This window comes from Perca fluviatilis, chromosome 16 (assembly GCF_010015445.1).
Source record: "Perca fluviatilis chromosome 16, GENO_Pfluv_1.0, whole genome shotgun sequence".
NCBI lineage: Eukaryota > Metazoa > Chordata > Actinopteri > Perciformes > Percidae > Perca > Perca fluviatilis.
This window is the reverse complement of record NC_053127.1, coordinates 32,901,797-32,915,409: the sequence shown is the minus strand read 5'-3', so window position 1 is coordinate 32,915,409 and position 13,613 is coordinate 32,901,797. Positions and strand designations below refer to the sequence as shown.

Below are 13,613 nucleotides of genomic sequence, written 5' to 3'. Positions count from 1 at the left end.
ACCGCAAACAGAATGCATCTGATTATAATTTTCAATGACATGGGTGAAAACAGGGAGCTCAGAGAGCCGCTGTGACTCACATTCCTTTGAGCAATTGACTGGGTGGCCGTGTCTGAGCCACGCGAGGCAAAGCGCAGCAGACAGAGTTATGGCGCACATGCAAAAGATTTAAGTTCAATCAAGCATTCAGGGCTGGACACCTGATCTTTCGCTTAAAGCTCCTCCAGAACAGTGGGAGTGTGGTCGGGCCTCACAGCAGGCCGCCTACCTCCAGCAATCTGCTAACACGGAGCCTCTGAAGGGACGGTATTTACCCAGTCCTGCACAGCTCAGTGGGGACTACTGTGTGTGTGGTAGGTAGGTAGTACCAGAGGCCCAGAGAGGATGAGGGGTAGGGGGTTGGAATGAAAGCTGTGGACATTTGGCGAAAAGAGCCAAAACATTTCTCCTCTTTTTGCTTTAGTTTTATCAATATCCCTAAAGGCGGGGCAAGTGAAAAAAAAAAAACAATAAAAAAGTTACTAATCTATCCCACTGTCATGCGCATTTTAAAGAAACTCAATTAGTAGTGTTTACTTCATATGAGATGCAGCAAATAAAGTGGTTCATTGAACATGGAACAGATCAAAATCTGAAAGAAAATTGCAGAACCATTTTTTGAAGATTGTTTTCAAGAGTTAGTGTTTGGTGTACGCCATTTGTCACGCTTTCAACTGAAAACTAAAAGACGGAATGTGACTGATGATGTACTTATACAATCATTTAAACACACAGAGCTACAGCATACATATGAAATGTATTTGATGCTTTAGAAACAGACTTTGGTTGAAATTGTCATTTACCGAACTATTTATCCAATGCAATATGTCTCACAGTTTCTTTCCAATCCCACATTGTCCATTCAATTCTGTCATGATTCAAATACATGTTTTTTTTTTTATTTATTTATTTGGAGGGAAATCCAGTCATAGTGTCCGTTAAACCTGGATTCGTTTCCACTTAGGCTCTTTCATTACAATAAAAGATTTGGAGCTCAAACTCCAAGAAACAAAATAGGCCATGTTAATGATAATACAGACAAGCTCAAATCCCAAGTAAAAGGAGTAAGTCTTTCGGATGTAGCTTGAGTTACCCTTCCAAACAGTCCCCTCGGACCATGGGAGATTTGGCTGAGAGCATTTCTTAGGTTTCTTTCAGCCACAAAGAAAACATTTTAGCCTCTCAGTAATCCTTCCCGAAGCCCTCTTTAAGCTCCGAGGGCCCTTCCTCCCTCGGCCATCCCTCCGGATCCGTTTGGGATCCAAGGAGCCCTCCCCACACACCAGTCCCCGTCTCTCCATGACCCCTCTGGGACACGGCTGACCTTCCTGTTGACGTCAAAGTAAACCAGAGCGGGAGCCGGTGCAGCGAGCGGCTCCACCCAGGGGGCTGGAGGTCTAATCACCGTGTTCCTCACAAACGCCACAGAGGAAACATTAGCATTCCTGAATCTGCGCACCATCCCTCACACTGCAGCCTCTGCACCGTGTGTATACAGGTATACTTATACAGTCAGTCATTTCAATGTATTTGACATACGCACTATTTCCATTTCCTGCTACTTTATACTTCTCCACTAGGAAACAGTTCTTTTTGCACTACCCTACATTAATCCGATAGGTATAGCTACTTTGCAGATTGAGATTTTACATGCAAAACATTTGAATCAGCTTCAAGTCAAGTATTAACATCAACTATTGTTATCGATAAGTTCAGTTCAATTTTAAAGTTTGTTTTTTATCACAAAGGAGGCAGCATAAAAAACATTAAAAATAAAACATAGCACATTATCCCTACAAAAGAGTGCAATGAACAACAATAAAAAGGTTAATGTGGGCCTCTGCTATTGGTCGCCACAGGCAGAGCTCCCAATCAATTTACCTAACAGCATATAAAGTAGTTATAATTGCTAGAGCTTAAACAGTTAGTCAATTTGTCAATCAACAGAAAATGTAACGGCAACTATTTCAATAAGCAGTTATGTAAAAAATGTAAAACATCACCCAGTTCCAAATCTCAATTATGAGGATTTCCACCTTTTCTCTGTTTTCCATACACTAACTGAAAATTCTGTCTCTTTGGAGACATGTGGACACCTTGAGCTGTGAGAAAAAAGTGATGTGTATTGTTAATTTCTTCCTCTCTTTCTTTTGGCATTTAAACCTTTATTTGTTAGCAGACAGTATGTGTTAGGTTAAGTAGTATGCGCCTAAAACATTCTGCTGTCAGCGCGCCCATTTTAAACTATTTTCTGACCAATAAGTGAATGGAGAAAATGGTCAGCAGATGAATCTACAATGAAAATAAGCGTTAGTTGCAGCCCTAACAAGTAGCTGCAACGGTTAAATACTGCTTACAGACTGCCAGTAAATACCAATTTAGGAAAAGGGGCCGAGCAGAGTATGAGGGCGTACCCTGACAGTACCTAGGTAAGGACTACTAGCCAGTCAGAAGCAGAGTATGAGGGCGTACCCTGACAGTACCTAGGTAAGGACTACTAGCCAGTCAGAAGCAGAGTATGAGGGCGTACCCTGACAGTACCTAGGTAAGGACTACTAGCCAGTCAGAAGCAGAGTATGAGGGCGTACCCTGACAGTACCTAGGTAAGGACTACTAGCCAGTCAGAAGCAGAGTATGAGGGGGTACCCTGACAGTACCTAGGTAAGGACTACTAGCCAGTCAGAAGCAGAGTATGAGGGCGTGCCCTGACAGTACCTAGGTAAGGACTACTAGCCAGTCAGAAGCAGAGTATGAGGGCGTACCCTGACAGTACCTAGGTAAGGACTACTAGCCAGTCAGAAGCAGAGTATGAGGGCGTACCCTGACAGTACCTAGGTAAGGACTACTAGCCAGTCAGAAGCAGAGTATGAGGGCGTACCCTGACAGTACCTAGGTAAGGACTACTAGCCAGTCAGAAGCAGAGTATGAGGGCGTACCCTGACAGTACCTAGGTAAGGACTACTAGCCAGTCAGAAGCAGAATATGAGGGCGTACCCTGACAGTACCTAGGTAAGGACTACTAGCCAGTCAGAAGCAGAGTATGAGGGCGTACCCTGACAGTACCTAGGTAAGGACTACTAGCCAGTCAGGAGCAGAGTATGAAGGCGTGCCACACTAGCAGCTAGGCAAGCATTATAACGTGTGTTACAAAGAGACGCACGTTTTGTCTCTGAGGTAAAGGCAATAATAATAACAATAAAGGAAAGGGGAAAAGCCAAAAAGCATAATATGAGCACTTAAAGTTTGTAAGACGTTTACTTGTAAGAGTGTAATATCTGACATTATAGTATTTCTACTTTTACTGAAGAAAAGTATCTGAGCACTTCCTCCGTGGTATATAAGTCACAAAAAGACAGTGACCACAACCCTGATAGTCCTGATACACACAGCCACAGTCAGTGAATGGGCATTAATTAACAGTGGGAGGATGAGACCCTGCTCTTGGGTTACGTTACAGCATTATTATCACTGAAGGAATTGGACTCAGGGAGTCCTACTCCCTGGACAAGTTGTGCTTCTTTGTGAAATGATTGTTTTATTGTTGCACTGTGTACAACATTTGCTCATATCAATAATGGGATATGCTCCAATGCGTCAGGGAAGCCCTGGGAGAGAATCTAGCCTCATTTGACTCATTTGATTGCACAGCTCGCATTCGTGGCAAAGCAGGTTTTGAGAACACAGACATGATTAAATATTCACAACTTCCTGCCTTAACTTTCTCTCTGATCATATGGATGCTCTGTACAGCGGAGAGAAAAACTCCAGATGGACATCTTTAAGATTCCCAAATCCTCCTCTTTTTTCGCTAGCAGGAGTTTGGGGGTCAAGGTGTGAAGGGAGGACCAAAAGAGCCATTTCCCACAATCTCTCTGCAGCTATAGCCCCCCAGCTGTTCAAGGGCTCCCATAACAACAGCTGCGCAGAGGTTTAGTGGTTCATGTTGCTATGACAACAGCAGGATCAATTGGCATGCACAGACTCTGGGCTAATAGCAAAAGTGACATTATACCATCATTCCGTTTCAATAAAACACAGGCAGGTTTTTTACTGCACTGAGATTCAGGGGGACATAAAAAAAAGAGGCAAATAATTAACTTTGCATGATAATGGCCGTAGCTCGTGCGCCCAAAAACTCGCAGGAATCTCCCACGCATAGTGACAACCAACTCAGCAAGCTCGCACTTGGAAATCATTCCCTGGCATTAAAGATTAAGTGAGTACAGAGTGTGATTGTTTTCAAGCTCATACAATGGAAGCTAAATAGGTCCTGATGCCCGGCAGCTGTCTGTGCCACAGATCACTGACCGGCAGGATGTGCAACAATCAGAAATATTTCTGTTCTCCTGACAAACAGGATATCGGGTCACTTGGCCACCTTAACAGTGAGGAATCAGACACTATTGTACAGGGCCAAGATGAACCAACCTCAGCTGTAGGTGAGGTTTACATGTAGGACAATAGAGCTCGACAGTGTGGTTCCGGGAAGTAACAATCCCATTGATTTTCTCCATAAGGATTTTGATTATCACGACATAATGTCTAAACCAGTGGGTACTTTTTTCAATAATGTACCCCCATTGAAATATTAGTTTTCATCCAAGTACCCCTAGACCAGCACAAAACACAAGAAAATAAATGCCTAGCTAAAGATACAGTGCTCCGCCATCAATGTCTGATTTACTAACAATAATATTGTTAGCATAAAACACTTATGTGCTTTCAATGAATTTCTAATATTTAGAATGTATCACTAAATGCATTCATTTGTATAGTATATCATATTTTAGGAATTATGCATCACCAATATTTTTTAAATGAACATTTTTAAAAGATCCAACGTACCCCTGCAATACTCCAAAGTACTCCTAGGGGTACGCGTACCCCAATTTGAGAAACACTGGTCTAAACCATCCAAGGTAGAGCTACAATGATGTGAAACTAAAGTTTCTGCTCCTGTAGAAGATAGAAGTCTGTATGAAATCAACCTTGTTTTAAGAAAAACAGGTTTTATTTGCGATCTTATGGGGAAATACTACACTACCCACAATCCTAAGCGTAACAACGATGTCTCTAATTGGTTGAACTCGCGTAACGGCTAGAGTGAGCTGCTACCACTGAAGTTTGGGATAGTGTCGGAACCCAGTCTTGTACCTTCGCCTTTTTTTTTGCGTCAAATCAAATGTTTTATGGTCACGATTCCTCTCGTAGCTGGTTGGCTTGGTTCGAGACTTAAAACTCTTTATACAAGCAATTTTTGAAACGTCAATGGAACAATTGAACGGGGGGAAAACACGTAACGAGAGGTGTAAAAAAAGTGGGCGGTCACTGTTGAGCTCTATAGAATCTCCGGCTCAGGTGAAATACCGCATGCACAACCCTCAAATGTGCCAGAAGTGATAGAGTTCTTGCAGCTTTTATCTGGCCAGCCAAACTTCAACCATTTGGGGCTAATTCCAGGGAATTATATGTGGCTCCCAATGACAATGGCAGGAGTTCCCACAGGAGTAACCAGAGCCGACGTGGCGTCAGCACAGGTTTAAGCCCAACATTTAACGAGCATGCAGCTGATACACGCAGCTGGTCCAGACAAAACACAGCACAAACACACACATTTAGTCTACACACACACACACACACACACACACCAAAATGAGCACTCTATATCCAGCTGCAACATGCGCTATATCTAACTACCAGCATGGCAGAAGGTTCTCTAACTTTATGTCTCTGCCACTAATCAACTCTCGGCTGATATTTGGCATTGACTGTTCCTCCCTGTTTCACAGAATATGATAGCCCCTTGTGCACAGTGTGGGGGGTGGGGGGAAGCCAAACAGGAATACACTGCTAAAAATACCCACGTTGTGATGAGTCAGGATGGACTGAGCAAACAAAAAGAGACCGGTCTAATTTCCTCCAGTCTGGGCTTTGGATAGAGACTTTCAGAAAAGAAGTTCCAATCCTCAGTGCCACCAGTGGATTCCTCGATTTAATGAATCAAATTGCATCGTGAAGGGAGGGGGAGGGGAGGGGGGACTGCAGACTAGTGGGATAAGAAGAGATTATCCAAATGGAGGCTAATGATGTGAAACAGAATCACAGACTTAAAGAGAATAAAGGTGCAGGAACATACAAGCTTTTTGTACTGAGATGTTTGGGGGTGTTCGGTGACACTGGATTGCTAATATTGACCAAAACATCTCTACTTCCTGTACGTCTATAAGGCTACATTATAGATGTATATACTTCACACAACATACTTTACACAATCATGTGTATGAAAGACCCAAAACCAAGTAAAGCAAGTCCAAATATCAATAGTTTCAAATGGAGTATACCACTACACTACACACACACACACACACACACGGACACACACAGACGCAAAGACAGACACACAATCACACAATCTGTACAGTTCTGATGTAAGCAGCAACATCATGCTTCAACCGAGGCCAAAAACCATACTGTAAAATGCGTCCGTACAACTTCCGCACACCAAGATGTCCCGCTTGGTAATGAGACACCTTCGAAACCACATCACGGAGTTAAGTCGCCACCACCACCTGAACAATTGAGTCAGCCATAAACCTGTCACAGCATGGCACCCATTTCCTCACCAGCAGCTCCTCGTGGAGAAAATAACCCTGACCAGCACCTTTTAAATCGCCCACCAGACGAACAAGCTCAAACATCCCAGCAAGAGACAGATCAAGAGATTGCTCCTTCACCAACTTACTGCAGGACACGGACAGAGGGAAATCAGACGGGGAAACCAAATCCGGAATCTGAGCTGGAGGGGACTCAACCTCAGCACTACTGGAAACCCTCCTGGGTGCTTGACCGCACTCTTGTCCGGCACCACAGCCAGAACCACAGGAGGCATCGGCACATCATCAGGCTAAACTGCCAGCCAGATCATTATCCAGGATCAAAGACACCCCTTCAACAGGCAGCACAGGACGCACCCCGACGTCAACCTCCGCCTACACCAACTTAAACCAAGACACACTTTACGGACAGGTACGGGCAACACGAGCATCCCCATCCCTCTCATCAGAATAGTATGACCCTTATCAGACTGTGGTGTAAATAGCAACGCATATTCCAACATAAATAAACGCTTTGACCCTGTGTTGCGCAAAATTTGAATTGGCACCTTCACCTTGTTGCCTCACATTGGCACAAACCTGTCAGTGAGAAAACATCGTAACTGTCAGATGTCACTACTTCACAACCAGGCTCCCTGCAGTATGAGACGCTAGAGAAGAAACCTTTTCAAAGAACATTTCCGTGATCTTCGTTTCAGTGGTCAGGCTGCAGGCACAGAGAGAGTTTAAGGACACCAAAACATGGCAACATTTACTGGTGGAATTGTGGCAGAAGTGAGGATCAATCAGATTGGGATCCGACTTTGACAGATGGTCAGGTTTCACTGTTTGCATCATTATAAAGACATGCATGCTAGGAACTCCTGCCGTTGCCCTTGACGCAGGTACTGCCATTACTAACTGGAGTTGGTCCCCGGGCGCAGGACTACGGCTACCCACTGCTCCTAATTAGTTAGGATGGGTTAAATACAGAGGATACATGTCCTGCATGTGTAAAATGTACTTGGGTAATAAAGGATATATCATATTATTATATTGTATAGTGAAGTGTGTATTGAAGTGTGACCGAAAAACACTGTTCACCAATGAATATGCGATACAGCTTTGGCCTCCTGCGATGGAAGCTGCATCCCAGCTGGTCGACAATTAAATCATTTCATTTTTCTGGGTGGCACGGTGGCTCATTCAGTGGTTAGCACTGCTGAGTACTGGGTCGATCCCCGGTCCGGCCCTAAGGGACTTTTATGAGTCAAGACATAATCATCAGCTAAAGCTGCTGCTTCCAGAACATCAGCAGCTTTGTGCTTATTCAAGTATGTCAGGGCTGAAATAACCTGGGAAAATAGGTGTTCCAGGTTACGCTAACCACCCACCTGCAGAGTCAGCAGAGAGACAGGTGAATCACACAAAGCAAACACAGGGGGGGGGGGGGCAGTCACATCCCTTTTGGCAAAGTTATGGCATCCAAGATGTAACAGTGAAATATATATATTGGGCCAATAAAAAAAAAATCTTATTTTGTACTTTTATCGATTCAAGAGTGATTGTATTTAGTATTTTAACTGATTATCCAAGGGGGGGGGGGGCGACTACAGTTACATTTTAGCTATAAATTATGACTGAATTAATTGTGAGATATTGCATGTGATAATAAACAAATCCATCATCAAAGTGGAAGACGCTGGATTAATTTTCAGATTGTGTGGAACCAGATCCAATATAGGGGGGAAAGATGCCAGGTTACTTTACTTTAGGAAAGGAGACACCAAACAGGAAGCTGTTCTTCAAATGAAAAGGAGGGCTTTGTCTGCACTGTATTGCCCTCGGCCATTTGATTCGATTGTTCAAATTCTGTAAGTGTGAGAGTGTGAAATGTATCCCAGCAGATCAAAAAGTGTATTGTTCAAAGCATGTACACTACTTTCTGCTAACAATTCCACCATGCAACATGTTGCATTTTACACCTCAGTAATGACGAGGCTTTCAGTTTCTTTAGAAGAAATGGCTTCCAACATGAAGCGTCATTGTCTTTGTGACATGGATTCAAAAACTCATTATTTATATACAGATTAGTTATAGAGATTTAACAACGCAATCATATGTTCCCAGAGAATTGAAATACTCTTTCACTGTCCAGGCATGAAACAGACAAGGTAGGCAGGGAAGAGAGAAACACAATGGACTTGGCAGAGACAGACGAGGAAGAACTCGGAATTCCCCATCAGTGTCTGAAGCGAGCTAACCTTGCTTTTTTTTTTTCTTCTTCCTTCTCACTCTTCCCTCCTGGTGAGAATCCAAAGGAAGAAAGTTAACTCTTTCACTGACATGGCTGGATGTCTGCTTCAGTTGTTTGTCCAGTGTGCACAGTTCCTCACAATAAAGCATTACATCCCCAAGGACTGAGCCTGCCGAATCTACTGACACTCAGGTTATGTGTAGTCTCTACTAGGGTTATGCTTTTCCACGCATTAGAAACACACGACTTGTTTCACAGCCCCCCCTCTCAGCTCCAAAACCAGGTAGTTAAACACAAAGCACTTTCTGTCCATTTCCCAGGACAGAAAATAGTGTCTTTAAATGTGAGGTGCTCTGCCATCTGTATTAAATGTCTATGGCGGTTTATAAATACCACTGACCACGGGGGAAAGAGGGACAGCAGTGTGCCGGTTCACTGAGACGAAGAGAGGCTGAAGGATTCTCACAAACACACAGGCTTTGGGGGGGGAAAAAGCGACAAAAACTCAGACATTCTCAATCAATTTCTCCCTCTTCTACTCTGCCCCTCCTCGTAAACACACACACACACAAATAGTTTTGAAGTGGCCGTCAAGTCGTCCCACATCTCTTGCCATAGCACGTCTCACCTTCATAGCCCCACTGACAGCACTCTCCGAGCCACTACTCTCAAAGAAGTGTGTCCCCGCCTCCGTGTTGACCTTTATCTGTTAAAGGAGAACGCTAAATTGTTTGGGAGATTGGCCTTTTTGTAAAGTTAGGTCCAAACATTAAAAATTAAAAGAAATTAAACCATCCATGTGTCCCTGATGGAGGATTTTGTTGGTGTTTAATCCTCAGCACGCACATGTATTACATGATACCATCTGGCTTAAGTCCATAGACTGTATAATAGAAGTGTACGTGGAATTGTAAAGCCACTAGAAGTGCCTTAAACCTGCCAGCAGGGGGCGACTCCACTGACGGCAAAAACATGTCCGATTGTATAGAAGTGGATGTATACTTTTGCTAGTTTAAAAACGTCCTAAATGCAGTATGATGTTCATTTTGTAAATGATTGTAAATTGACAATAAAGCAGAGTATGCTCGACAAATTGCTACCTGTCAATCAGGACAGAGGCTTAGCAATGGGTATCCATGGCACTGTGTACATTGAAATAGCTGTGAACTTGTTTTTGTCCTAGAAATTTGTCCCTTTCACTGTTTCTTTTCAGTTGACCAAAGTTAATTGTAACATTTGGGTCCCTAAAAATGTCTAGTTCAGCGTTCGGGTGTACTAAAAGACACTCTGATGGACTCGGCTGTTCATTTTTTTTCCAATATGTAGGCTACATTTTGTTTTAAGCATGTTTTTTGCTAATCCCAATTAATATCACAGTTAACATAAATTATGGATGCAGCTTGCCAGCCAAGGTAGCTAGTTTGTGCTAGTGTTAGCTTGTAACTTAGCATTTAGCTTAGCGCTCCTCCCCAACTCCACCCTCTCGTCTATATATGGTCACTTCTGGCTCCAAGGAACCAAGATGATGACGGCCAAAATGCCAAACTCAAGGCTTCAAAACGGTAGTCCAACCAATGGGTGATGTTCAATTCAATTCAATTTTATTTATAGTATCAAATCATAACAAGAGTTATCTCAGGACACTTTACAGATAGAGTAGGTCTAGACCACACTCTATAATTTATAAAGACCCAACAATTCCAGTAATTCCCCCAAGAGAGGGTCAGCATGGAGCATTTGAGCGATCTACTTAGGACACAGATGGTCTCCCATAGACGATAGGTTGAGCAACTAGCCTACCCCCAAAAATGTTTCCTTTAAAGGTCCCATGGCATGAAAATTTCACTTTACGAGGTTTTTTAACATTAATATGAGTTCCCCCAGCCTGCCTATGGTCCCCCAGTGGCTAGAAATGGTGATAGGTGTAAACCGAGCCCTGGGTATCCTGCTCTGCCTTTGAGAAAATGAAAGCTCAGATGGGCCGATCTGGAATCTTCCCTTTATGATGTCATAAGGGGAAAGGTTACCTCCCCTTTCTCTGCCTTGCCCATGGCAATCGCATTTAAAGCTACAGAAATGGCACATCCTAAGGAAAGCTCATTGTGGGATTGGCTCTAGTGGCTGTAATTCTGCACCAAGGCTGAATTTCGGGAAAAAGACTACAGATACAGTATTAGGGGACCACTAAGGTCTATATAAAAGAGACTTCAGATACAGTATTAGGGGACCACTAAGGTCTATATAAAACAGACTTCAGATACAGTATTAGGGGACCACTAAGGCCTATATAAAAGAGACTTCAGATACAGTATTAGGGGACCACTAAGGCCTATATAAAAGAGACTTCAGATACAGTATTAGGGGACCACTAAGGTCTATATAAAAGAGACTTCAGATACAGTATTAGGGGACCACTAAGGCCTATATAAAAGCATCCAAAAGCAGCATGTCATAGGACCTTTAAAGCGAAACAAACACATCTGACCCGCAATCAGCACTATCCCGTTTCAAACTCCCATTTACACCACACTGACACTGCAGCAATGCCAAAGCGGTGCCAGCAGGGAGACGGGCACAGACATACCACAGGGGTGAGACCTTGACCGGAGGGAGGGACGATGGAAAGCTTTCTCTCCTCCCCCGCCGAGAGCCCCGTCGTACAGCAGCAGACATGATACTGCACCGCCTCCAAGCTGCCTTGTTTACCACCGACTCGGCAGCTGTTTGTAACTCACTTTCAGCACAGAGCCCTCATCACTCTTTGAGATGAACCTTTGTGAAGTTACACAGGGAGTGGGAGGTGTGTGTCGGTGCGTGGCAGTGTGTCATGTCTTACTGTTTTTTAAATTTTTTTTTTTTAAGTCTGTGATAATTACAGTCCTCTGAACTCTGTTATGAATTCCTTCGAGAGGCTTCTTTGCCTCTTTGGCTGCAAACGTTTTGCATTTGGAGGGGTTTTTGATCATTTTCAGATTCTATTATCATTTTTATTTAGAAATGCTGTGTGTTATGTGAATAGCTAGGGTATTTAGGGAGATGCATAATGTCATGTCATGTTGTGTCTGCTATAACCACAGAGCTGTAAAGGAAATCTTTGCAGTGGAGATCTTGCTTCAAACTGTTCACCTTACAGTCGACAGAAAACTAAAAGATGAGGAAACTTTACCAACAAATTACTCTAATAGCAGCAATCACGTTGAATTTGATTGTAGAAACTCTGACAACCATTACTGTTTTTAATGTCTGTCATCACATTCGGAATATGAATTTCTGTTTCTTGTTTCCCCTGAACAACTCACTGAATGAAAAAACAACAACATCTGAATGCTGGAAATAGCTCATTATGTTGGTGTTTTACAGGCTTCTGGCAAAGGTTGGTGAAAGGTGTCACTGCCAAAAATGCTGCAGGGCTAAAAAAACCTGCAACTGAAACATTTGGCGTCAAAGAAGTTGTTCTTGCTATTTAGTGGTGGAAAAAAAGCAAGCATCCGAGATACTGAAAACCTTTTTTTATTTGTACTTCAATAACCAGAGAGGCTGACTTATGGACACGTGTTTGAGACGCACTAAGGCTTTAAAAGTCCTTTCAATCCTTCAAGTCCTACAAATCCTTTCTGAATGTGGGTGGCCGCACATTTCCTCAAGTTAACTCTTTAAGACCTTTTAAATGAAACTGTGGACATGCAGCAACATAAATTCTACATCACTGCGGGTTCACATTTCCCTCCATTTATATATACGTCACTTTTGACTGGTGTTTAATACACTGTGAAAATTGGACTTTAATTGGGTGGTTAAATTTGAAGTTATTGCATTTTCAAAAATCACTGTCTTTATAGGCAGTTCAGACTAACTCCAGACAAGGCATCACGACTGGACCTGGTCCTGATTGGCCCCTCTTATTAAATAACCGCCAAAATGTTTCAAAGCTGGGCAGCATTCAACTGGAAACGCATCCAGCAGCAGGTTCACCTCATTAGAATTTGGAAGAGCTGCTGTTTTTTCGGACGATAATAATTAGGACTGGTTCAAATCAACTTTTGACTAGAGTAACAATTCCAAATGTTGCTGTACAATTAATTGTCTCAGAAATAATTGCAATGAACAATATAATTGTCTCTTTCAGTCCAATTTAAGAACATTTATTTATTTGTTACTTTTTTAAACAAATTAAAGCAACACGAGGTAACTTTTCCCGCTTCGGTAATGTAATGTAATGGAATATTACGCTTCCAACCTGTAGGGGGACCGAAGCGGGAAAAGTTCTCTAGTGTTGCTTTAAGGTCTTGAATGAATTCCAGGATACCTCTTTTGGTTATATATCACTGTCATGTGACCCAGATAATGCAATAACACAAGTACACAGCCTATGAAGTAAACCACACCTCATTATTATCATAAAACTTTGTATTTTTTTTTCTTAAATGTACATAAAACAGACAATTACCACCAACAGTTGTACACCTTAAGACCTTAGCTAATGTTAGCAGTTGATTGCGGCTAAACAAAGAAAAGGTGATTACTTAAAAACTATTGCGATCAGACAATTATGTTATAATTGTTACAGGGACACTTTTGACTGAACTTATTTATTTGTGAAATGCAACAAAAGAAATGTCTCTCGTCTGAAGTTATTGCATTTTTACGTAATATTATATTATTCATTGTTATAGTATCATTATTTAACCCTTGTGTTGTCTTCCCGTGGACCAAGCAACTTTGAT

At 42.5% G+C, this 13,613-nt stretch overlaps 1 protein-coding gene and 1 long non-coding RNA gene across 4 annotated transcripts in view; one reads left to right on the top strand and one right to left on the bottom strand.

Moving 5' to 3' along the window:
• Positions 1 to 13,613, bottom strand: part of pknox2 (pbx/knotted 1 homeobox 2) — a 116,759-nt gene that overhangs the window by 88,930 nt on the left and 14,216 nt on the right. The window lies entirely within an intron of this gene.
• LOC120544610 lies at positions 6,626 to 9,052 on the top strand. Its single transcript, XR_005636523.1, has 2 exons — positions 6,626 to 7,065; positions 8,954 to 9,052. It is a non-coding gene; the product is annotated as an uncharacterized LOC120544610 (long non-coding RNA).